The sequence below is a fragment of the Nannobrachium achirus genome (assembly GCF_963921795.1).
Source record: "Nannobrachium achirus genome assembly, chromosome: 15".
NCBI classification, from domain to species: domain Eukaryota; kingdom Metazoa; phylum Chordata; class Actinopteri; order Myctophiformes; family Myctophidae; genus Nannobrachium; species Nannobrachium achirus.
The window spans coordinates 47,100,249-47,126,899 of record NC_137822.1 but is presented as its reverse complement, the minus strand read 5'-3'; the positions used below and the strand labels follow the sequence as shown (position 1 = coordinate 47,126,899).

General features: G+C 42.3%; 1 protein-coding gene across 2 annotated transcripts in view; it reads left to right on the top strand.

Annotated features, from left to right (window-relative positions):
• Positions 1–26,651, top strand: part of erbin (erbb2 interacting protein) — a 141,627-nt gene that overhangs the window by 5,876 nt on the left and 109,100 nt on the right. For both annotated transcript variants that reach the window (XM_080743791.1, XM_080743790.1), the window contains exon 2: positions 16,676–16,754. The gene's annotated coding sequence lies outside the window, so the exon portion shown is untranslated. The remainder of the gene's footprint in view (positions 1–16,675; positions 16,755–26,651) is intronic.

Below are 26,651 nucleotides of genomic sequence, written 5' to 3'. Positions count from 1 at the left end.
ACCGATTTGGCCGGTTTGATATGATACCTGCCGATTTCTGATATTGGCCGATACCGATGTCCATCCCTAGGTGATTTCTTTTCCCCTCGGACCCCAGGAAGAATAGTCTCCACTACGGTGTAGACTGATGGGGATCCTTAAATAACTAAAATAAAATAAATTACTTTAAAGCTCAAGGACCCCTGGGGGTCCCCAGACCCCACTTTGAGAATCACTAACACGGAGAACAGTGCCAGAAGAGCCTGTCTACAAATGACCAAAGACACAGGTGGAATGTTGGGACTGTCTAAACAAATCTCCAGGAATCCTTCTCAACTTAAACTCTGTATACTGGCTGAGTGACACTACAGTATACACCTTATAATTGTCTCTGTTTTAACCGACGTATGAGTGACATTGTGTAGCATCAGTGTACGTGTCTTATATGACCAGGATGTTGATACAGTATGTTATAGGAAGTACCAGCCAGGTAGTTGAAGAAGCCTGCCTAGTAAACCTTAGTTTATCCAAGGCGTTTTACAATGATCGTGCATTAGATTACTCATTCACAGTTCACACACACATCCATTCACCGACGATGGCAGAGGAAACCATGCAAGGCACCAACCTGCTCACCAGGAGCAACTTAGGGGTTCAGAGTCTTGCTCAAGGACTCTTCCACACTAACTCTGGGGGAGCCTGGGATCGAACTGGTACCGCTCTACCTCCTGAGCCACTGCCACCCCTAGTCAGTGTATTGTTAATGTGCTTTATATTTTGTAGCTCTTTATTTGGAGTATCATGTAAGTAACAATGGCTGGTCGATATGACTTGACATCATGGTTGGTTTCACTTTTTCTGTGACGCTTTGTGCTGTATGCAGACTATGGATGGACTGCCATACTATGGAGTGGAGGGAGCAAACCCTTTAAATCAGGGGTCTTCAACGTTTTCAGGCCAAGGACCCCTTAGTAGAGAGAGAGAGATGAAGCAGGGACCCCCTCTACATATTGTATAAATGTGTGATGGAGATTCTCATCAATTTCATAGATTGATTCATATACTTGTTTGACACTTAACCACTTAAAATCATACATCGTCGATACTTAATAAACTTGACTTTTCACTCTGTAGTCGGTCTGCTCTTTTCTACCGCTACACCAAACCTCTTTGGCGTTGAGAGCTTGTAGGTCTGCTATTTTTGGCTGAAGTTCTCCTGAGAGTATAGGGATGCTCATGCGAGGGTTCAATTGTTCATTTAATTGCCGACCCTATATTATGTAACCTCCTGCCAGTTATGTAGCCCGTACCCTTTTGTGTCTCCAGAGTTCAGACTGTAGTCTTTAACAAAGTAAAGTCACTTTCTTTCTCCTTCAGTCTCCATTTCCAAGCCGGGATGATCTGTTCTGTTCCCCGCTGAAAGGGAAGCGTTAAGGCTAGACGACCAGATGCATTACGTTAAGCCATGCATTGAAAAGGTCATTATACGCAAAGGTATGCTTCCCATTCAGGCCAGAGGGGGGGAAAATGTATTCCTCCACGAATGAGTGCCTTCTTTGAACAATCACTCACAAAAGATTATTATTGTACTTTTCACTTTTAATAACCCCCGCACTGACTGTACATTTGACTGTGACCTTTAAAGGAGGACAGAGGTATTTTATTACAGATTTAAATAGAGCACAGCAGTGGTTTTGTAGATAAGTAATTCAATTGTCCTCGGGTGCCGTCTAGGGCAGGGGTTTTCAAAGTGGGTGACTGACGGGGCACCCTGGGGTGCCGTGACGGCAGTCCAGGGGTGCCGCGAGATCATTTGATAATATTTGGAATCTATCTGGACACTTGAAAAAATATTTAGTATAATTTTAAACTAAGTACAGTTTTAACCAAAATGGCTATTATCTCAATGTTTTCCTCGCAACATAATCACAAAGATATCGTCACTGTCGGGCAGAAATGTCATATTTCCAAGTTTCAAATGTGTACGTCTTTTGGTAAAGCAAAGCCCTGCTTCATCATACAAGACTGTCGCACAAAAGTAGTGAAAACAGCCGATCTACAAGCACACAATGTGTGCTTGTAGATCTGCTGTTTTCACTAGTTTAGTAAATTTTATAGATGATAAATACATAACGAACGGTTTTGGACATACAAGGTTTCCACCCGACAACGACAATATGCTAAATATAAGGTGCTGGGAGTGAAAATTATAACGTAGGGGTGCCTCGGATTAAAAAAAAATATTTATGGGGTGCCCTGAGACAAAAAAGTTTGGGAACTAGGGTGTCCAAAGAATGACACTTAATTCGTAAATTAAAACAACAACTTTGAGATATTTCACACAATGAATCGTGTATTTTAATAGGTAAGGCCCCAGTTTTTAGCTCATTGATTGTGGGTCTCCATCCATCTATCCATCCATCCTCAACCGCTTATCCAGAATCGGGTTGCGGGGGTAACAACTTTCTCCACTCCCTCAGGGAGTATACCGAGGCATTCCCAGGCCAGTTTGGAGATATTATCCCTCCATCTGGTCTTTGGTCTGCCACGGGGTCTCCTCCCAGTGGGACGCGCATCTAGGACCTTCCTAGGAAGGCGCTCGGGGGGGCATCCGTACTAGATGCCTCTCTTTTTCATACATTCTATATTTGTATATGAAATATATTTATATGTATTTGGCGGCCAACCCCCATCTCAAAATATTAAGTATCAGGGAGGGACCCCCCCAGAAGCAAATATTTGAGTTACAAATGTTCAATTCGATTCCCAATCCGGACGACCTTTGCCACATGTCACTCCCCATCTCTCTCTCCCCATTTCCTGTCAGTCTACTGTATACTATCAAAAAAAAGAAAAAAAAAGCCAAAAAAAATAATAATAAAAAAAAAAAGAAATGAAAAAGCACCAGTCATGCCTCCTCATGCCTACCATATGCTGTAGCAACATGTACAGTACACAGTACAGTCAGTCAGTCAGTGGTGTGTATCATATGGCATTCTGTCATGCCAAAGGCCTGAGTTGGACTTTGTAATGGGAAATGCCCTCTCCAGGTTTAACATGATGACTCAACATTGCATTCAGCTTCTTGCACTGGCAGTGACAATCTAGTAAGACGCCTCAGGGCCCCTCTGTGCCTGGGTAGCTCAGTCGGTAGAGCTCTCACCTTTGTACCGCAAGGTCATGGGTTCGATTCCGGGCACCGCCAACTCAGCGTATGAGTAGCACGGCTTGGCAAGTTGTGCGGCAAGTACTGGGAGCTGATGGTAGGTGTGGCGCTCCACCTCAGCAGTCCATCTCCCAGGGGTCTAGTGCATTGTAACAGGGACAGACTCCCGCGTGTTACCGGCTGATACCGACAATAAGCCACTCCCGACCTACATGTCAGGGCCTAAAGGTCGAGGTCGCGCCATGTCATGGCCATCTGGCCAGTGATGTATATCGGACCAGTTACCCATATATGGGGACCCCTGGTACTACCCATATATGGAGATCCATGTACTGTATATGGAGATGTGCTGTGAGAGCCAAAACATGCTTACTCATAGTCAGTTATTTGTTATGTGAAAGTCCTATGACATCTGACGTCATACCCTTTTATGTCCATACATGGAGATCCCTGTCTGTAGAACCAACCACACGGAAGGGCTGTCTTGGCCATCTGTCTTGGCCATATATGGATTCTGTTAGTGTGGTATGTGCACATGTGGCCGATGGGGCCGATGGGGCCTCCATATATGGGCATTCCCATATGAAGTCCTGTTAGATATGGGCTTAATTTAATATTGATGACGTCAGGGATCTCCATGTATGGGCATGAAAGGGATTCTGTTAGTGTGGTTCCCTTGACATCACAGTGAAGTCAGAGTGTGATGTCAGAGTGGCAAACCCATTCTGTTAGAGTGGTTCCCCTGACACTCAGTGTCAGTGATGTCACCTGTGATGTCACAGTGATGTGTCAGGGGAACCACAGTGTCAGGCGTTATAGACTGAGATACGGACATACTTCATTTAACTGGTTGGATTAGTGATTACTAAAGATTAAAGACAACTTTGATTCACTCTACAGGTGAGTTCAAGGTGAATAGCCTGCTTGAAATTCAAGTATTTCATGCAAATACAAAAGACTGAATGGCTTCCAACATTACACCACATAAACCGACTACAAACTGACTGGATGTCTTCAAGTTCCAACAGGTCACTCTAATCTAGTCATCTACCTTCAGGCTACGTTTTGTTATGGATCCTTTTGATTGGTTAAGGTTACTGGTCACTAATGATAGTAATCTACCTTCGGGATATGTTTTGTTATTCCTCTTTTTGACCTAATCTGGTCCATCTGGTTCCAAAAGTTGTGCAACATAGAAGAACGGGGGTTTTCATATTGTGTAACGTTATGTTGCAGATTAAAACTTTTAATTTCATAGACTTGTTTGACAGCACTCTCGTCTGTGCTGTGTACGTTTGTTTGATTGGTTTGTTGATTGTTTGATCCTAAATTTCTTTCTATAATTTTTTCTTTATTCATGTTAACTCATATGCTGCCATTTAACAATACCTTCGTACTCTTTAACTGCCATTCGTCTCCATAGACTTCCATGTAATTCATAGTGCACGGATCATGCACACCCATGCCTAGATAATGCACCACGTGTGTCCACATTGCTCACAGCTTTCAAACAAAAAAATCCGAATGGAAATCCGTTCAGGCATTCATGAGATAGCAGCCATTATGTTTTACACTGTTGTGAGCTTGGAGGTCTGCTACCTGAGTTGTATGGGGGTTGTATGGGGGTTAAACAAGCAATTTCGCGATCGCTATCATGCCTACTAACGTTTTTGGGGTCCAAAAAATTAAAAAAAAAAAAAAAAACATTTTTTATTTTTTATTTTTATTTTATTTACGGGATTCACGGGCGTGGCAGGGTGGTACAACGGGATTTTTAAGGGATTCACGTTTTTGGCAGTTAATGAGTTAATGTGCATTTAACGTCTTGGCCCGAAAATAGCAGATCCACAAGCTCACAACGTGTCACACTGCCACGCGTTGTGAGCTTGTAGATCTCCTTCAAGCGTTCAATGTTTTTTTTTTTTTCGTTTTTTTGAAGATTTGTTTTGGGCTTTTATGCCTTTATCCGATAGGACAGTAGACTGACAGGGAATGGGGGGAGAGATTGGGAGTGACACGCGGCAAAGGTCGTCCGTATCGGGAATCGAACCGGCGACGCTGTCAGGCATCAATGCCTACCGGTACACAGATTTGATGGCCCCCCTGTAGTAAGTAACCCTGTGGAAGACCCCTGGGCCCTGACATGGGACCTTCTCGGGGTATAGTTTTGACCATAGAGTTAAATAAGTTCTATTATAACATAACTACAGTGGCGTTGACACCAGCAGCTGTCATTCATGTGTGACCATAGACACTAGACAGCTGATATAAAACTGAATGCGAGTCCCACTCCCTCCTCCTCTCTGCCTGGGCAGCGAGCAGCCTTCACCGGATACCAAAAGCTCTGCAAATAGACGTTTTATCGTCGTGCATCGCCTGACGCAAATGTTGAACTAATTGTCACAAGTGTAAGTGGTGGAGTCAGTCTTCAGTGGGTAAATTACGGCAATAAATCACTAATGCTTCGGCGATGACAGCAGAAAGATGCATGATTGATGTTTAAGTGAAAACAAGAAGTGGTTTAACTTCAAATTAAGCTTCCTCTCTGGATGCACAATCAGAGCATCACTGTCAATTTGCTTCAATTGTATCCACAACTTTCCAACATCCCATCATGCATTGCGCAGAAGGTGTGCGGCAGCTTCCGGCGCCGCAGCCAAGTGTGATCTACAAGCTCACAACGGTTGCATCTGCGACGCGACGTGAGCTTGTATGTCTGCTGTTAACCGGAAGTGTCCCGCAGATAATGCTACAGTAAATTCTCGTGGAAATAGATGGATAGCTGTCCCCTTCATAGCCGATCGGTCAGATTGATAGACTGACACTTTTTATGCTTTTCTTTTCTTTTTCTGTGTTCTGGTAAACGGTAAACACTGACTACTAGGTCAGGGGGGGTCTTCAACATTTTCAGGCCACGGACCCCTTAGTTGAGAGAGAGATGAAGCAGGGACCCCCACAACCTTTTCATAGATTCCATATAGTTTAATCGTTTGACAGCACAATCATCAGTGTATTTTGGATTCATGTCAACTTGTGTTTTCAGCTATTTAACCACTTGAACTGTTAATACTTCTCCCTTCTACAACAAACCTCTTTGCCAAAAATAGGCGATCTACAAGCTCACAACGCCTCGCAGCGCATATGCTATTTTTGGCTAAAGTTCTCTGAATCTGGTTAAGAATCTGGCTAAAAAGGAGATTTAATTTTTTCTTTCTATCACACAAAGATTTGGAGGACCCCCCTGTAGTAACGCGGAGGACCCCCTAGGGGTCCCGGACCCCCTTTTGAAGGCTCTTGTACTAGACGGAAGCCTTTCGACTGTGCCAGTCTGCAGTCAGTAGTCATTAGGCTATTTAAGCTTTGTACTGCAATGGCAGATGACAACGCCAGCGGAAATGAACCAGGAAGTTGCTGAGTGGGCGGGCCGTGAATAGGGCTAATTGTGAAAATAGCAGATCTACATGCTCACAACGCCTGTAGAGCATGTAGATCGGCTATTTTCACAATGTCCGAAAAAAAACGAGTTTTGACAGTTTTTTACACAGGTTTCTACGGTTTCTTGGGCTGGATATGGCAGCCTGGAACGGTTGTTCAAGTGCAGCTAAACTTGGCATATTGGTAAACATGCCACAATTAACAATAATGCATTGCACCTGTGCAGCTGACCTGCGGATCCTGGGAATATACCATTCTGTCAAGATGGGGAGAATACAAGTGTGGAGAATAATAATTATAATACCTTGTTAAAGTGACCATTTTGTTACATTTTGCATTTGTAGTTATTTTACTGTAATTTAACAACATAATAACCAGCACACATAGACAAAGAGACATTCATGGATTTATATTTATTTATAACTTTTATTTCCCCCCCCTGGACCCAGGGTATGGCAGCTGCATACCCCTGCCATACCCAATTGACGCTCCTGGTTGTGACACGTTGTGTGAGCTTTTACATTGCTTATTTTCACCCACAGAATAATGACTCTAGTGTTGGTGACGTGTGGTTGATGACACAGGTATTCAACGATTGTTTGGCCCTGCGGTGAGAGAGCTGTTCTAGAGAGCATGTGTCTGTTTTCTCCTGCCAGACAGTTGAGAGAAGAGACCACAATACATTTACATATTTACATAATCCACATTCCACTCAACCATTCAACACACAGTCAGTCACCTGTTGACGTTCAAGTTGCATGCTTTCACGCCATGGTTGATTACGGGAGAGTGTTTTTAGCAGGTCTTTCAGTCCGAGTGTATCAAAAAAGAATGGGTTAAGCACTGTTGTCTGACCAGTTTAACTTTCACCAGATTAGCATTCACCAACGTCGGCAGGTTAGTATTTCACCAGGTTAGCATTCACCAGCGTTAGTTTTACTGAGGTTAGGGTTCAGGTGTATCTCTGTCCCCCCCACCCCCACACCTCCGCGCAGCCAATCGCAAGCTGCCGCTGCCTTAAAGGTGATACACCATGCATTTAAAAAGTATTTGTCATATTGTTTATGTCTGTGATAAAAAACACTCACAAGAGTCATACTGTGGAGATTCATTTAATCCATGGTGATATCGTCCTCCGTCATGCACTGGGATCAATTCACCTTTTATTTGCCAAGCTGCATATCCGGTACCATTTAAAGGAGTAGTTCACCCCCAAAATGACTTTTTTTCTATTGATTATTCAAGCCATGGAGACTGGAGTTCAATAATATTTTTTTTTTGCATTCCTAAGACAGAAAAAAATGATTATAGTAAATTTACCTCCATTGATTCCGGGTGGGGACCCGAATGCATTTGGGTCCCCATCCGGAATCAATGGGGGTACTTTTTATTGTAATACATGTCTCCATGGCTTGAGTAATCAATAGCAAAAAAAAGTCATTTTGGGGGTGAATTACTCCTTTAAACCCTCTAGAATTGGTAAAAGGGACCTGGAAATATCGTACTTAGCAGTACTTAGTATTTCTTTTTTTCACTCTCTACCAAATCTCTTTGCCAAAAAATAGCAAATCTACAAGCTCACAACGCGTTGCGTTGCAGCGTGTTGTGAGCTTGTAGATTTGCTATTTTTGGGGCAAATGTTCCGCCCCAGGATAATGGATGTTGGGGATATTTTGATTATCGCGATAATATCGTAAAATGCAATTTCTTTGGTCACAATGGTGATATGAATTTTTCATATCGTCGCATCCCTATTCAGGAATATAACAGTTCAGTTTCTCAGTTAGGGATCGTGGAACGGTAATCGTTTTTTATTGTTTATCGTGATTGAAAACTGCTCACAATTGATTCACGTTGTCACAATGCAATCATATAAATGATTCTCAGTTGATTTATCATTTATATATGATTGTTTTCTTACTGTGTGGCCATCATGAATAATAGCAGTCAATAACTGACTTCCAGTATCTTTATTGAATGCAATATGCTGTTAAATAACACACGTGTGCTATGCTCAGATCAGAGGTTCTCTCTGAGGGGGTTTCAAATGTACCCTTACTTACAGGTCCATTTGGTTCCATTTGCATCCTTCAATAGGCCCTAATAAATGACAGCAGAGTCTCATGCACCAGCTCCTACCAAGAGACAAGACACAGGAACTCATGGTCATGAAATTCTGGGGGAGGGAGAAAAAAAGAAAGTTTAAAAATGCTTTAAAAATACCTGGGAGACATGCTGAACGCTGATGGGGGGGTGGACCTAGCGGTGACCACAAGGGTGAGAAGTGGGTGGAAGAAGTTCAGGGAACTCATGCCATTTCTAACATCCAAGGCCCCATCCCTGAAGATGAAAGGGCAAGTGTACTCAGCCTGCGTCAGAAGTGGCATGACGTACGGAAGTGAGACATGAGCCCTGAAGGTGGAGCATGAAGACAAGCTGAACAGAGCCGAGATGAGGATGATTAGATGGATGTGTGGCGTGTCACTCTGGGACAGAGAGACCAGTGCAGAGCTGAGACAGAAGATGGGAGTGGAGGCTATTGCAGATGTGGTGAGGAGAGGCAGACTGCGATGATACAGACACATAGTGAGGAAGGAAGAGAATGATTGGGTGAAGAAAGTTATGTTGTTTAACTTAGAGGGGACAAGACCCAGTGGCCGGCCTAGGAAGACCTGGCAGACGACCGTGGTGGCTGACATGAAGGCACTCGGCATCGACCATGAGGAGGCCATGGACCGTTCCCGGTGGAAGAGAGCCATATCGAGAAGCCAGTCTAACCCAGCGGTGCCTGGAAAGCGGACTTAAAACAGATGATGATGAATGCTTTAAAAATACTTGGATAACTACATTGGTTTTGGCTATTGATTTGGTTCATAAAATAACTGTTCGAAAAAATGTCAAACATCATGTGAATAAGAGTTGGTCCTTCTCAGTAATCTGTTTCTCAGGGGACAAGAGAAAATTGGGAGTTATTTTTTAGCTTGGAATCCCCATCGATGATATCACTGGTAGAAAGGTTTCTGAACTGTCCACGGCCCTCCTCTGAGACACAGAGTGAGTAGACATGTTTCTGAACTGTCCACGGCCCTCCTCTGAGACACAGAGTGAGTAGACAGGTTTCTGAACTGTCCACAGTTCTCCAATGAGACACAGAGTGAGTAGACAGGTTTCTGAACTGTCCACATCCCTCCTCTGAGACACAGAGTGAGTAGACAGGTTTCTGAACTGTCCACAACCCTCCTCTGAGACACAGAGTGAGTAGACGGGTTTCTGAACTGTCCACGGCCCTCCTCTGAGACACAGAGTGAGTAGACAGGTTTCTGAACTGTCCACGGCCCTCCAATGAGACACAGTAAGAGTAGACCGGTTTCTGAACTGTCCCACAGCCCTCCTCTGAGACACAGAGAGTGTGTGTGTTTATACATAAATGTTGTCTCTTGTAATGAGCAGATGGTCATGTTTTCATACAAGGGGCTTAGAAGGAATGATCAGTCAACTGCGACCAAGAGATTATTACGTTTTGGGTTACGGGTCAAGGTCAAATGCGGTCATGAAAACCTTTCATCCGTAAATAGAAAGGAAATAAACGTTTTTTCTAATCCAGAGTAGTGATATATTGGTCACAACATCCTCTTGTTATTAATACTTTTCATTGGTTAATGATATCCCACAGTCGGGACTTAAACACTTTCAACCTTTCAACCAAATGTCCAACATTGTTGAAATAGAAAATAGCAGATCTACAAGTTAAGCCTGATTTATACTCTGTTACGTGCCACTGTGTCTCACCAAAAATGGCAGATTTACAAGGTTGTCGATCATCTGCAAGGTTGAACCGAGAATGCAGACCAGTGGGGTTTAAAAAAAAGAAGAAAAAAAAAGTGAAATGACTATTAGAGATTCGTTCTGAATGGGGTCGAAGAAAGGCTATTTTGTTGTATTGCTTTCCTTGCAAGTTTGGTCACATCATGTGGTAATGTGAGTTATTTGTGTTTTATTCAGAGCACACAAAACAACAGTTTGGACATCCCTGCACTAGCGCATGTTTCTAACTCATTTGTATAGCAGTAACGCAGCATTACACACCGTGACACACATTACTCCGTAGTAACTGAGATCATCTGTGCCTGCTGCTGCTGCTGCTGCTGCTGCTGCTGTGTCTCCCTGAGGATTCCCTGCTTCTCTGACCTGCTTTTCACTACAACATCTGCCTCTCCATCTCTCTCTCTCTCTGTGTGTCTCTCCAGCATGAATCAAAACAGCATCCCGGTTCCAACAATGGAACAAGGGGGGAGCGCTTGTTTTCGGTGGAGATGACGGAGGCGCGCCAGCGTTATATTATAAACACAAGCTATAATAGCAATCATGACATAGGCTATTTATTATAATCACTAGTTCACTATGAAGTGTCTTTAATTAGTAAAAATAGTCAAATAACAAACGAGGACAAATTGTTCTGCCCACATCAAACCAAAATGCCTAAACTACTGTAAATGTAGGCCTATTATAACTATAGCACCTCCACACGGTCCAGGCTATTACAACGGAGCGCTCCCTACCTCCGGTTCAGCCAATCACAAGCTTCCATTGTTGGAACCGGGATGCTGTTTTGATACACGCGTCTCTCCATCTCTCTCTTTCTCACACAAACTGACACATAAGGGAAATGGGGGGAAAAAGTAAACCTACGTAAATGCTTCCTCCAAGCTATGGTATGGTTGCCCTAGTAACAAACGAGCCACATGCCCTGCGTAATGAGTGCTATCATGTATGTATGTAGGCTAGAGGAAGCATGCTTCCTCCATACACAGTCTCTCACAGGCACGCGCAGGGGCGTCACAAGGGGGGGAGTGGGACTGAGTTACTTGGGCCCAAGGTGGAGGGGCCTTAATTATGTTATACTTTAGCTATTGGAAAAATAGCAGACATACAAGCTCACAGTGTGGCACCGAGTGCCGCGCTGCGAGCTTGTAGATCTGCTATTTTTGAAAAGTCGTGCAAATCTTTTCATGTATGTATTTTTTCAAGCGAACATTTGTAACTCAAATTTTGCTTCTGGGGGTCCCTGGAACTAAACATTTTGAGATGGGGGTCCGTGGCCAAATACATATCATTTTGGGGGTCCTTCACATGAAAAAGAGTACCACTGACATAGAAACATAGTTTAAAAAAAAAAAAAACTTTTGATATATATATATATATATATAGGATTTGATATATTCAGACTTTTCACGTTTTAAAAAAATAGCAGATCTACAAGCATGCAGCGTGGCACTCGGTGCCGCACTGTGAGCTTGTAAATTTGCTATTTTTCAATAGTTAACGCACAAAATAATGCCTTCCAAGTCTAGATGGGTTAAACCCCCTCCCCCTATGAAGAACATTCATGGGGGGCCCGCAGTGAATCCTTGTACCCAGGGCCCAGGATTTGGTGTGGCACCCCTGGGCACGTGCACACACACTCTATGCTGCCTAATCCTTTGTTTATATGTTAACATGATGGCAGCAAAGGTGGATTGCGCTGCGGTTATCGTTGCTTCTACCAAAGTGACCCTTGGCCAAGTGGGCTATTAAGCCTTTAAGCCCGAGAACGTTTGAACCATTTTTAGCCATTGTTTTATGCTTTAACTCATTGAGTGCCTATCCCGAATTAGTTCGGGATATATTATCGCATACCAGAGTGCCTATCCCGAACTAGTTCGGGATATAAAAAAAAAAAAAAAAAAGAAATTGAAAATTCTTTTTTTTTTTAAATTTCTTTTTTGGACCCCATCAAATCTAGTGAACATGATTTCAATCGTGATTTTGCATGTTCCACCCCCATACAACCCCATCTAACATACAGGGCAGCCATGTTTGTTTACATAACATGTAAAACATAATGGCGATTATCTCAAGAATGCCTGAACGGATTTCCAATCGGATTTTTTTGTTTGAAAGCTGTGAACAAACTGCACAAATCCACTCCAATGCAACAGTTTTTTTCCCATGCATGAGGTGTGCAAGGCTTCTAAAATGCTTGGTAGCCAATAGCTAACTTCAAGCTAACTTCATCCTCTTCCTGTACATGCACAAAGGAAAGTGTTCAGGCAAGTCATGGCTGCAGGGCTTCTGCATATACCAGCATATCTCTATGGGATTTTCTATGGCCACTGGGGCGCCCTCTAGTGGTGAAAGGGTGGCACTAAATGAGTTAACTATCAAAACAATATAGCAGATATACAAGCTCTGCTTGAGGCTGCAAGCTTGTAGATCTGCTATTTCTTTTTGAATATATATTTTTAAAAGCGAACGTTTGTAACTCAAATATTTGCTTCTGGGGGGTCCCTGATACATAATATTTCGAGACGGGGGTCAGCGGTCAAATACATGTAATCTAGGGGTCCTTGACATGAAAAGGTTTGAGAACCACTGATGTAGAAACACATGCGTTTTTCAAAAAACCTTAGAAGAATTTAGAAGACATTTATAGAATCGGGTCATTATATTCAAAGACTCGCTCTAATCGCCACGATTACAAAAAAATAGCAGATATACAAGCTCACAGCGCGGCACTCGGTGCCGCGCTGTGAGCTTGTAGATCTGCTATTTTTCAACAGTTTCAAATGAGACATAACATAATGGTTGAACTAATAGTTTGCGGTCTGAATGGCTTAACATCCAAGTAGGAGGAGGATGCCATGTATAGAGATTAACCTACATAGCGTAGCCTAGTTCAGTGAATGCCTGGACCTGCGTGGGCCGCGGGGGAGCGGATGTGAGGATATAGCAAGAAAAAGCATGTAAAAACTATGGTGATTAAATCGTTTTCATTCATTGTGATACCATTAAAAAGGATCACAAAGTATACTATACTAGTACGACGCCTCAGGGCGACAGGCGAGGTCGCGCCATGTCTTGGCCATCTGGCCAGTGATGTATATCAGACCAGTTACCCATATATGGAGACCCCTGGTACCCATATAAGGAGATCCATGTACTGTATATGGAGATATGGGGGCATGCATGCAAGTGGCTAAATGTGTCTTTTTAGACACAATAAGCCCATTCCCAAGATGCACCACAATCTTTCATGGGCAAATGTTGACGTATGGGGGCTGTGTAAATAGTAACAAAGACATTGACACCATATTGTGTCTAAAAAATTAATTATTTTGCCACTTGTACACATGCCCCCACCCACTGAAATCAAAATACTAAAATCGCTAAAACAATAGACAGCAGTAAATGAAAACATTTTAACACTCATCTTTTCTTTTCTCTAATTACAATCTGAGATATGAACCCTTGTTGTAAAAAAACAAAGTTGTCCTTTAATTTGTACTCAATTAAAATATCAGTTTTATAATGTGTTGCCTTTGCATAATGCTTTATATAAAAAAGAAATCATCAAATTAGGGCTGCATATTGCGATTTTATTCTCGATATTTATATATTTATTTTAAGGTCGGATAAGTGATAGTTTTTTGGTTAAAACAAAACGTTTGTTTTTTTTTGTTAAAAGGTTGATATAAGAAATTATTTTAACCAAATAAAATCACTTCACTACTTTAAGTCAAGCTTCCGAAGCTTCCGTTGGATATTTGTACGAGTAATACGCTTAAAAAGAAATTGATTATTAATAACTAGGCACATTGGCAATCATGCAAATGGTTTGATTCAGTTCAGTTATATTTTCAAAAGATTCCCTTGTATTTTGCTTATATTAGCAATATAAAACATTTTTATATTCAGAAAGATTTCGGTAATGGTTTTGTCTGCCTCTCATTATTGTCAAGGGATCCTCCCTAAGACACACCATAAGTTTCACATGTGTGCAGGGGACGGAGGAGGGGAGCCACCGTCACACAGAAATCACTTTTGCCATTATTATGCACCTTTGCCATTTGCTAATTGCGTGGTTCCAAATCGCGATTTCGGTTTAACCCATTTAGACCTAGTCATTATTGACTGCTTTAACCAGTGAAAAATAGCAGATATACAAGCTCACCGCGCGGCACCGAGTGCCGCGCTGCGAGCTTGTAGATCTGCTCTTTTTGGAAAAAGTAGTGAAAATGTGTGCAAATCTTTGACCATATGTATTTTCAAAGCGAACGTTTGTAACTCAAATTTTGCTTCTGGGTGGTCCCTGGAACTAGATATTTTGAAATGGGGGTCCGTGGTCAAATAAATATCATTTTGGGGGTCCTTGACATGAAAAGGTTTGAGAACCACTAACATAGTAGTCTCTCAAGAGCAGACTAACTGAGCTCCAGTTAAGTGAAAAGGACCTTTTCTTTGACGATGGCTGGTCAGATTGCTGACATAGAAACATAGGTTTTTCCAAAAAACCTTAAGAAGGATTCAAAAGACACTTATAGAATCGGGTCAAAATTCTAATTTCACAATTTTTCAAAAATAGCAGATCTACAAGCTCACCGCGCAGTACTCGGTGCCGCGCTCTGAGCTTGTATATCTGCTATTTTTCACTGGTTAAAGCATTCAATAATTCTAGGCCTAAATGTGTTAAAAAGGATTAATTGTGCAGCCCTAGTTGAAATGTGATATAGTAATATCTGCCCTGTGTTGACATGCCAGGATGGGGAAGCCGGGGTTCTTGTGGTTAACGTGACAGACTAGTCTGTCATAATAATCTCATAAGGTGAGCAATGATGAGTCAATTCCAGAGCAACAGAGCTTCTGTCAGCCCCATGGGAACACTCTTGATTTCACCATGATAAATCACAATAGGTCAGTTTTTACGTCACAACACTTCATTAAAAAAGAAAATACGCGTTCCAAAACGAAACACATGAGTCCGACGTTTCTTTCTGCCAGGGAGGAGAGTCTTTGTGGTTTATGATATTTAGTTAATATTTGACACATTTGTCTTGTGTTGTTGGGGGGGACGCGGTAGCCGGAAACTGAAGTAGTGTTGAATTGGTCTGCAAAAACTATGACAAAACATGTTTGTCGACTTCACTATTTTTTTTTTCACTGAGGAAATAAAAACTAATGATGACTAAAACCATGACTAAACATATTGACAATTTTGTAAAAGCAAATGAAAACTAGACTAACGTGTTGGAGGAGGGACTAGTGGAGAAGAGATCCAGTAGAACTAAAAGACAAGTCATTTTTTATGCTTGTTTCCGTGCAGGTGTCACTCTCGGAAAATAGCAGATCTACAAGCTCACAATGTGTCGCGCTGCGACACGTTGTGAGCTTGTACTGTAGATCTGCTATTTTTGGCACACAGTTGAGTTTAAATCAGGCATTTCAACGCCATCACGATCACAACGAAAACGTTGAATAAAGAGCAACATTTTCTTTTTGCGAGTTCCGGACAGTGTGTGGCTCCTTTGCTTTGACGTCACTATCAGAAATCTCCTGTCCTCCTACGCACCTGTCACCAGCCTTTACGGTGTGCAACTGTGAATCAGCCTTTTTATAAACAGGATTTATAATGGGGGGGGGGGGGGGGGGGGAATACCTCAGCGACCCAATGACGTCAGTCAGACTTCAGTGCTATTATCTAATCTATCTGCTCATATAATGACAACGTCTCCACCTTTTACTGTTGAGTCACCAACATGTTTATCTTTTTGGCTTGTTCTTTCTCCCTCAGCTCATCAACAGAATCATTGCTGTTGGATTGCTGTAACTTGGGCTGTCACAATTATTACATAATCGTCTAATCGCAATTATTTGACATAATCGTGATTATTTTTCATAATCATGTCCATGTTACAAATGACCATATCTTTTTTTGTTTGTAAAGAATTGTGGAAATAGCAGATCTACAAGCTCACACTTGTGAGCTTGTAGAACGTCTATTTCCACTATCAATGTTCTTGTTTAAGTATAAAGTTGTCAAATATGTCAGTAATTTCTTTGTATATTTAGGTTATGTGTCATATCAACTAAAAGCCTAAAAAAACTAACCGACATGTAATTGTCAACGACAAAAACACAATTAAATCGTTAATTGCAATCATTTGAGTGACTATTAAAATGTCATAACCTAGCTGTAACAACATATTTGTTTTTATCTTTCTCCTCAGCTAATCAACAGAATCATTATATTAATGTTTTCATCTTGTTCTTTCTCCTCAGCTAATCAACAGAACCATTGCTGTTGGATCTCTGCGCTGCCACACACTGGGATCCAGGAGCTTGGACCATAAATGACAAGGTATTCACTAACAGCTAGAATCCTATTTGGTCGATATGTCGAGCTGTGTGTGAGTGAGTTGTATAATAGTGTTTGTTCAGCTCTCTCTCTCTCTCTGGATGTGAATGACTCCCAGACCAACAGGTTTTTATTGTTGTCCCAGTTGGCTTGTTTCAGTGGCCTTGTGGTTAGAGTGAGGTCGGGTTCGATTAAGGCTGTCACAATTATTACATAATCGTCTAATCGTGATTATTTTACATAATCGCGATTATTTTTCATAATCATCATAATCGTTTCCATGTTGAAAAATGACCATAGATTTTTTTTTAAACTAAATAATAGTGGAAATAGCCGATCTACAAGCTCTGTGAGCTTGTAATCGCGTTGTGAGCTTGTAATCGTGAATCTACATGCGATCTACACAATGTTTGAAAGATTGCAGATCTTGCAAGTCGTCAATTCTTTGTGAAATTGTTTTGAAAACGTTGGCCTGTAATGCCATGCCCAGAATTGGGCCTCCAGGGTGAAAGTGGTCGAATATAAGATGATGGTAATAATGGTGGATGTAATAGTCTTCTATAATGTCCCGTTGAGAAGTTGAAATGTGAACTCTCCAGGCTGTCCTTCCTTTTTAGGGAAGGGAGGAGGATGCTTGCTGCTCCTCAGAGAGAGGCTCACATAGTTTGTTTTTTCCTGGTGTATCGTATCATCATCGCTGTCAGGCAGAAACCTCCTATCTACAGATTTAAAAGTTATGTTTCTTTTTGTAAAGGAATGCCTTACTTTGTTGTACTGCAGTGTCACACACAATTAGCAAAGACAGCCGATGTGCACGCTCACAGGCTGTCACAGCGCGTCGCATCGCACATCGTTTTTCAGTTTGTAGATCTGGGATACTTCTGAAGAATGTTTACAGTGAAAGTTTTAAGTGTGTGTATGTCTGTGGGTTTTATTGATATTGAACTAATAAAGTATCCGTATTGATTGACCGAATTCTTTTGAAAGGTTGCAGATTTGGACAATTTCAATTTCAAAGGAGCTTTATTGGCATGAGAAAACATACATTTACATTGCCAAGTGTCCCTAGAGGTCAAGATCAGAGCACACGAGTGGAGTGGAGACAAAAGCCGCTCCGCGCTCCAGAGGGCTGTTGTCCCGCTCGCAAGTCGTTCTGGTCGGCCACCGTGCCGCTCCGTCGTTCACCTTGATTTGAAAACTCGCTCGCTCAACTAAAAAACGGCCCGCTCCGCTCACATGCTCTGGTCAAGATCTGCAGTCGTTCAAACATTTAGATCGCGTGTAGAGGTCACTCAATGGTCTGTAGTCCTTAGGGTGGTTGTATTCCATTCTGTTTATATGTGCAGTAAGTCTGGAGGTCACACAACGGTCTGTATTCCTCAGACATACGTGGTTTCCAGACGCCCCAGCGAGGATAGCAGCGATGTTCACAGCGTTTTTATTTTGCTGGATATCGTATGGTATCTCCACTGGCCTGCAGGGACTCAGGGTGGTTCAGGTCATGTTGTTTCTTGTCAGTGTCAGCCTCGTGTTTAACGTTTAACCCGGGAACGCATTGTTACGCAATATATCATGCCTTAATTATTGGAAAAATAGCAGATATACGAGCTCACAGCGCGGCACTGAGTGCTAGGGCTGACCAGGGGGAGGCAGTATAGAGACCATTAGCTAAATAATTGGGTCCAAGGTTGGGGTACCCAGAGGGCCTGGGTAAAAAAAGAGAAAGGCCAACATGAACTTGTCAGAATGACTACCTGGCCCTGACATCGGCTACGTCCACCTTTTATGGGGCCTAGCAATCCGATTCTGGTGGTAATTTTATATTTTTCATTTATTATTATTATTTTTGCAAAAACTGGAAACATGCCTCTGAAGCGTGGCCTAACATCTGGCCTACATCTTGGCACAGAGTGGCAGCGCTCAAAGTTTGTTGTTCTCCCAGGGTCACATTGGCCAAGTTTCACAGGACGCTGAATGAAATGAACTCTTAAATAGCACCGCTCACCTCACACCAGGTGTGATTTTTCTTGTGTTTTGTCTTCGCCTACGACCCAACGTCTGCTGTTACTCCTCTGATCTCAGACAGTTACTTGGGCTCGTTTGGCTGAACGGTTCATCTTTAGCTCCGCCCGGCCGGAACGGCCATGAGGCGGAGATTATGTTTTCATCCCTGTCTAAATGCCATCAGTGTGATTGACAGGAGAGATGATGAGAGGATCAGAGTTTACACCATTATTATTAAGACATGGACTGAAGTATGGATAGAGTTTCTCAGTGAAGGAGCAGCCAGTGAAAGAGTAGAGGTGAACTCTGGCCTCCAAATCATAAAAGGAGACCAGACCCTCCTCATAATCCACAAACACTCCCACTTTCTGGACCTCCTCTCTGACAGGGAGGAGGACAGGAGGGTCAGCAAGAGCCTTGTACTCATTTCCATTCCTGAACCTTATAGACCAGTAACCATTGTTGGGGCTCAGTGTGATGTATCCCTTCCTGTTGATGGACTCTCTGGCCACTCCTAAACTCCACTTAGTCTTCCCTCTAACCTGAACCTCATAGTAAAACCTTCCTGAGGAGAAGCTTTGTTTTCCTATGACACTGGCAACTGGAGAGAATCTCTCTTTGTTCTCTGGGAGATTCCTCCTTATGTTTCCACAACTCACTTGTTTTCCATCCTCAGACAGGATGAGCCAGCAATGTGCTGTATCAGGGTCCAGAGTAACATCCACTTCGTATTGCTGCATCCTCCTTAGCTCAGCGTCACACAGCTTCTCCATCTCTAGAATCAGTTTGGTTGGTCCACTATCAAGCTAATGCCTCTTGCACTCTGTTGCTACCAGCTTTTATGAAGCTCAGCTGCGTTGAATCTCACCTCATCAAATATGACATCACTCCTACCCAAATAAGGAGTTCAGACTGGCCTCCGTGTTGTACTCCAGTGAATCAGTTTTTACGTCTGGAGACTCCCGTCCAGGACAGGCTTTAGACGGGCCTCCTCAGGAGACTTTGCTCAGAGATCTGAACCCATTTGATTTGGCCTCAGGACACGCCAAATCAAATGGCACTAACGTTTCAGAGGCCCTTGCCCATCGGGCAAGTACAGGTCATGTTCTACTTGCCCAAAGGTCATGCACACTTGCCTGAAAAAGTAAATTGTCCATTATAAAAGGTAAGACAGGTAAGATTTTAATTAGTGGAGCGGCATAGCACAACAATTGTGCACTTTTTGAAAAAAGCATGACATTTCTACCATAGCTAGTACACAATTGTGCACTTTTTGAAAAAAAGCATGACATTTCTACCATAGCTAGTACACAATTGTGCACTTTTTGAAGAAAGTAGCTAGTACATACCATACGGTTTATTTTCAGATGTGGAGGTAAGTCAGATTTGACCCTTGAGGCCAGGGAGAGGTCAAATTTAAGATGGCCACCAGTCCAGCGTGTCTAATGCTCAACAACACTTAACTTTGGAACCAAACAGAGTAGGAAAACACTTAAGGTGTCCTTTACAAATAAGTTAGGGATGCCCATTCATTTGGTGACACTTTTGAGATCATCAGAATTCAAGAAAATGCATTTAGGTCAAGGTCAAATTACATTGAAATTCAGTGAAAAAAGCATAGCTGGATTCAGGCAGGTCTACAGCTAAAAATAAGTGACGTGCAGCAAAGGTCGTCTTGATTAGGATTTGAACCGCGACGTGCTGTCTGACATCAGAGCCTATGCAGTGTGCACCCGGACCGCTAGGGCAATGGGCTCCCCCCAGGAACACTTTATTCAGACCAGCTCCATCAGGCTCCCTGGCTGACCAGGGGGAGGCAGTATAGAGACCATTAGCAAAATAATTGGGTACAAGGTTGGGGTACCCAGAGGGCCCTGGGTAAAAAAAGAGAAAGGCCAACATGAACTTGTTGGATGTATAATTATGTTTTTTTGGGGGATGCTGAATCTATTAGCAATTTAGCATTAATTATTTTTTAGTCAGAATGACTACCTGGCCATGACATCGGCTACGTCCACTTTTTGGGGGGCCTAGCAATCAGATTCTGGCGGTAATTTTCTCCTTTTCATTTATTATAATTCTTTGCAAAACTATTATTGGCCACAAACTGTGAACAGGCTCTGAAGCGTGGCCTTCATCTTTGCACAGAGTGGCAGCGCTCAAAGTTTGTTGTACGCCCGGGTTCACATTGGCCAAGCTTCACGGGACGCTTAATGAAATGAACTCATACACAGCTCACGTCACACTAGGTGTGATTTTTTCTTCTTCTTTTGGTCTAGGCCTACGATCCGACATCTGCTTTTACTCCTCTGATCTCAGACAGTTGGGCTTGTTTGGCTGAAGCGGTTCATCTTTAGCTCCGCCCGGCCGGAACGGCCATGAGGCGTGGATTATGTTTTCATCCCTGTCTAAATGCTATCAGTGTGATTGACAGGAGAGATGATGAGAGGAGCAGAGTTTACACCATTATTATTACGATCTGGACTGAAGTATGGGTAGAGTTTCTCAGTGAAGGAGCAGCCAGTGAAAGAGTAGAGGTGAACTCTGGCCTCCACATCATAAAAGGAGACTAGACCCTCCTCATAATCCACAAACACTCCCACTTTCTGGACCTCCTCTCTGACAGGGAGGAGGACAGCAGGGTCAGCAGCAGCCTTGTACTCATTTCCATTCCTCAACCTTATAGACCAGTAACCGTTGTTTGGGCTCAGTGTGATGTCTCCCTTCCTGTTGATGGACTCTCTGGCCACTCCTAAATCCCAGTCAGTCTTCCCTCTAACCTGAACCTCATAGTAAAACCTTCTTGAGGAGAAGCTTTGTTTTCCTAAGACACTGACAACTGGAGAAAATCTCTCTTTGTTCTTGGGGAGATTCCTCCTTATGTTTCCATAACTCACTTGTTTTCCATCCTCAGACAGGATGAGTGAGGTATGTGCTGTATCAGGGTCCAGAGTAACATCCACTTCGTATTGCTGCATCCTCCTTAGCTCAGCATCGCACAGCTTCTCCATCTCTAGAATCAGTTTGGTTGGTCCACTATCAAGCTAATGCCTCTTGACTCCGTGGATACCAGCTTTTATGAAGCTCAGCTGCGTTGAATCTCACCTCATCAAATATGACATCACTCCTACCCAAATAAGGAGTTCAGACTGGCCTCCGTGTTGTACTCCAGTGAATCAGTTTTTACGTCTGGAGACTCCCGTCCAGGACAGGCTTTAGACGGGCCTCCTCAGGAGACTTTGCTCAGAGATCTGAACCCATTTGATTTGGCGTCAGGAACCCGTTGTGACCGCATGCCCTTGCTGACGTCAACCCCAGGGTTAGGGTTCCAGTGTTTCCTGCCACACCTTGATTTAGGTCGCCATTGCTTGATTTGTCTTAAGATTATATTTTTGAGGTAGGAATGTTAACAATTCAGGGGTTGACACTAAGGTCTCTGAGGCCCTTGCCCATCGGCTAAGGGTCCGACGGGCAAGGCCCGCCCGAAAAAGTAAACTGTCCATTATAAAATGATGGGTAAGATTTTAATTACCGCTCAATTTAACTTATATATATATATATATATATATATATATATATATATATATATATATATATATATATATATACATATATACATATATATATATATACATATATATATACATATATATATACACATATATATACATATATTAAACAAATATCTGGTGTTGTGTTCATAGACGGTTGTGTCTACTCTCAAATGAGCACTTGCCCGGTCAGGGCAACCAGAAAGCAAACTTCACCTGTCCCAAAGTTGTATTTACCTGCTGGGGGCAGGTAGGCAAGCCTTAGTGTCAATGCCTGCAATGAATCTTAAATCGATTATTTGCATGTGGAGGGTAAATATAAAGTTGCCCCATATGTCAGTTATTTCTTTGCATATTTAGGTCATTTGTCATATCTGCCATGTGCAACTTCAAAGCCTATACCCAAACAGTAATGTCAAAAACATAAATCGTCAAGTCAAGTGACAATTAAAGTTATATTCAGTGATTGCATTTCATTCCAATAATAAAAATATAATTGTTACATGTTCCATTAATTCTCCTCACTAGAATGTGTGCTGACCATATAAGGACTTCCACCATGGCCCGTGTTACGAGCATAGCTAGATTCGGGTTTCCGAGGTGGCCAGCCAGTCCTCGACCAATCAGGGTAGAGTATGGCCGTAGTTATGTTATGATGTTTAGTTATGATGGTCAAAATAAAAGTTTTGAGAACCACAGTTGCTCTGAATTAAGAAAGTCTGCTAAATGCCTAGATTGTAAACTACTGAACTCATAAAATGCCACAGTCTCGTAGTAAATCAGTATCATACATATCCTGAAGCTGGAGACGTAGGCCTAGCGTTATTCAGTGATTGGGTCTAATGATCAAAACGAGAACATTATAATGTTGTAAAAAATCTATAAAAAACTGAACATTTCAACGCTGTAAGGCCAGTAAGGGACAAGAAGATGACCCCCGGCCACTTTCATTAGCACTGAATACACCTTTAATCGTCATGTGAAATGTCATAATGGTGACAGTCACCGGCACACAGCCAGACACGGCGCATGGTTTGGTCACGGTGGCTCAGGCATGGCTTAGAGGAAGGAAATGATCCATAAAGCAAACAGAACAGGTGGAACGGACGCCTTTATCAGTGGCCTTTACACAGTGACACAGCACTTGTGTTTGTCTGGTGTGTTGTTCTTAGCAGGGTGAGGGAGAAGTCATGTTTATGGAACAGTTGAAGAAATGTGCTCCGTCCGTCTCTCCTTGGCTCTACGGACGTTAACCATTTAAACCCTCTAGAGCAGTGTTTCTCAACCACTGTGCCTGGGGACCTTTGGTGTGCCCCTGAGAAGGGTCAAGTGTGCCCCTTGAAACTGCTCGAAAGCCAGTATTGTATTTATCATTTTAAAAATCAGACCTCGGTTCGAAGTGAAGCGGTGAACTTTTATTCAGAAATTATTCAGAAATTATATTCAGAATAAAGAATGTATCTATGTGTTCCAGAGTTCATAACTCTGGAACACATAGATACATTCTTTATTCTGAATGAATGAATGAATGACTGTTTTTATCTGGAGGGCCGAATTGTCATGTGAAGCTTGACCAATCCTCAAAGTATCCAATCATCAGACCGGGATGGACACTACACACATATTTACACCCCCATATTATGTTGGTGTGCCCATGGATTCTTGGGACATGAAAAGTGTGCCCATGCAGAAAAAAGGTTGAGAAACACTGGTCTATAGCACTGGTTCTCAAGCTGTGGAGAAACACTGGTCTATAGCACTGGTTCTCAAGCTGTGGAGAAACATTGGTCTAGAGCACTGGTTCTCAAGCTGTGGAGAAACACTGGTCTAGAGCACTGGTTCTCAAGCTGTGGAGAAACACTGGTCTAGAGCACTGGTTCTCAAGCTGTGGAGAAACACTGGTCTAGAGCACTGGGGTTCTCAAGCTGTGGGTCGAGACCCATGTGTGGGTCACGGACACATTTGTATGGGTCCCTTCATCCCTATATTCAGATTTTAATTATTTCAAAACATTATGAAAAACTAAAAAAAAAAAAACTAACTTTTTTCATTAATTCATGAAGAAGCAAAAGTAAAATCTAAGAAATTCTGTAAATTAGAAAACGAATGTTTACGAAGTAGTTTTCACTAGTTTGGGCAAACGTTTTTTTTGGGTCTTGGGCTGAAAAAGTCTGGGAACCACTGACCCAGAGTCTAGACTTAGTAAATTGGACCCGATTTGCGACACGTTATGATCTTATATTTTGGGCTAATGTTGAGTCGACTAAATATATCATAAGATTTTAGTCGACTAAATCTAGAGTTTCTCTCTCTCAATCCTCAATGAGGGATACATACGTACTCAGATTTGTTACTTGAGTTTGAGTAAAAGTATCAATACTACAATATAGAAAATACTCTTTTGCAAGTAAGAGGCCTGTATTTACATTTTGACTGACAAAAGTAAAAAAAAACAAAGTACTCAAATGTTGGTTGACTGCGGAAGATGTTTTTGGAGAAGTGTTTAAAAAAGACTCCTGTGTGTGTGTGTGTGTGTGTGTGTGTGTGTGTGTGTGTGTGTGTGTGTGTGTGTGTGTGTGTGTGTGTGTGTGTGTGTGTGTGTGTGTGTGTGTGTGTGTGTGAACCAAGGACCCCCCCCCCCCCCACCCCCCCCCCCCCCCCCCCCCACACACACACACACACACACACACACACACACACACACACACACACACACACACACACACACACACACACACACACACACACGCACACACACACACACACACACACACACACACACACACACACTTTCACTGAAGCCATTGTCTGGCTAGTATCATTTCTCTACAGTTGAACAAACCATCAAACCCAGTGTGTTTTCCACTTCCCCATACACACCGCTAGCCTGTGGTGGAAACTAACTTTGACTTAATCCATTAAGAAAGACACCTAGGGGGAACGGTGGTGCAGTCAGTAGTGCTGTCGCCTCACAGCTAGAAGGTCCTGGGTTCGATCCTCACACAGACACATCGCTAGCATGCGGTGGACTGGAAACTAACTTTGACAAAATCCATCAAGACCTGAAACATACCTATAAATGTCTTCCAAATCTTAACGGTTCTCTGAAAAACATATATTTCTATGATCTGTATAATCTTATTCAAAAGACTTATGTCGAAACTAAATAAAGAATTGCTGTCAAAATTAAAACTGGTCCCTAGACCTGGTCGTGTCAATCTGATATATTGTCACCAGATGGTAACATTTGAGACTTCACTTAGCATTTGTCATTTGACATTCATTCATAATTAAAAAGGCCTTTTATTGATTACACAACTAGGTGGTGTAAATGAGACCATAGAGTCATGTACTGACTACAGTGAAAACCAAAATGCTTTGTAAATGAATAGATACATCAATGCATTTAATTGAGTACATTCTCATTTTTTGTTATCAATTCTTTTTTATTTTGTACAAGACACGAATGAAAAGTTTACACGAATACAATATGAATAACATAAGAATTGAGTACATTCTCAATAGCAATTCATTGATAATGGATTCATTGTTAACTCATTCTGAGCCCCAGACATTAACGGATTATAATGTCCAAAGTGCCTCCTTCAGGTCCCATTCACTTGCGTTGTCTTATTTTGAAGGCCAGAAGTCCACCGCGCAATCACTTCCGGTCTGACGTCATCGGATCGTGCGCCGGAACCGATGCGTGTCCACGTGGAGTTGTGTAATGGCCGACCGGGAGCTTTTATAACTGTGTAAAATAAGCGAGCATCTGCCTCCATCCTAGCTTCTAAAGTGTAGTTTTGAGATAATGGACATTAAAGATGAGATCGGCCGTCCACCTCAATGTTATGGGATGACTATTGTGTGCTCGTGGAGCCGTGATGATGACAAATCAGCGCCGGATTTCGTCTCCGGAGCTTCGGCCAAGTACTAGGTATTTTTACTCGCCGTTACAGTAATATATTACTTTTCACGCGACATCGCGTGGATGGCACTATAGATACTCTATTACTTTTCACGCGACATCCCGTGAAAGGCGCTGATTGAGTTAAAATCCCTATGTATTTGGAAGAACACAAAATAAAGTATACTAATATGGTGAGTTGTGTCATGATCCCAGGACAATTGTATCACACTACCTGTGGTTCTGGAGATCTAAGCCAAAACACAACAGTTGTTCACCCCCAAAATGACTTTTTTCTATTGATTAGTCACACCATGGAGAGTAGAGTTCAGTAGAGACAAAAAAAAAAATGATTCGAGTGAATTTGCCCCCATTGATTCCGGATGATATCACATTTTTGTCTTAGGAATGCGACACAAAACTAAAAATATTATTGAA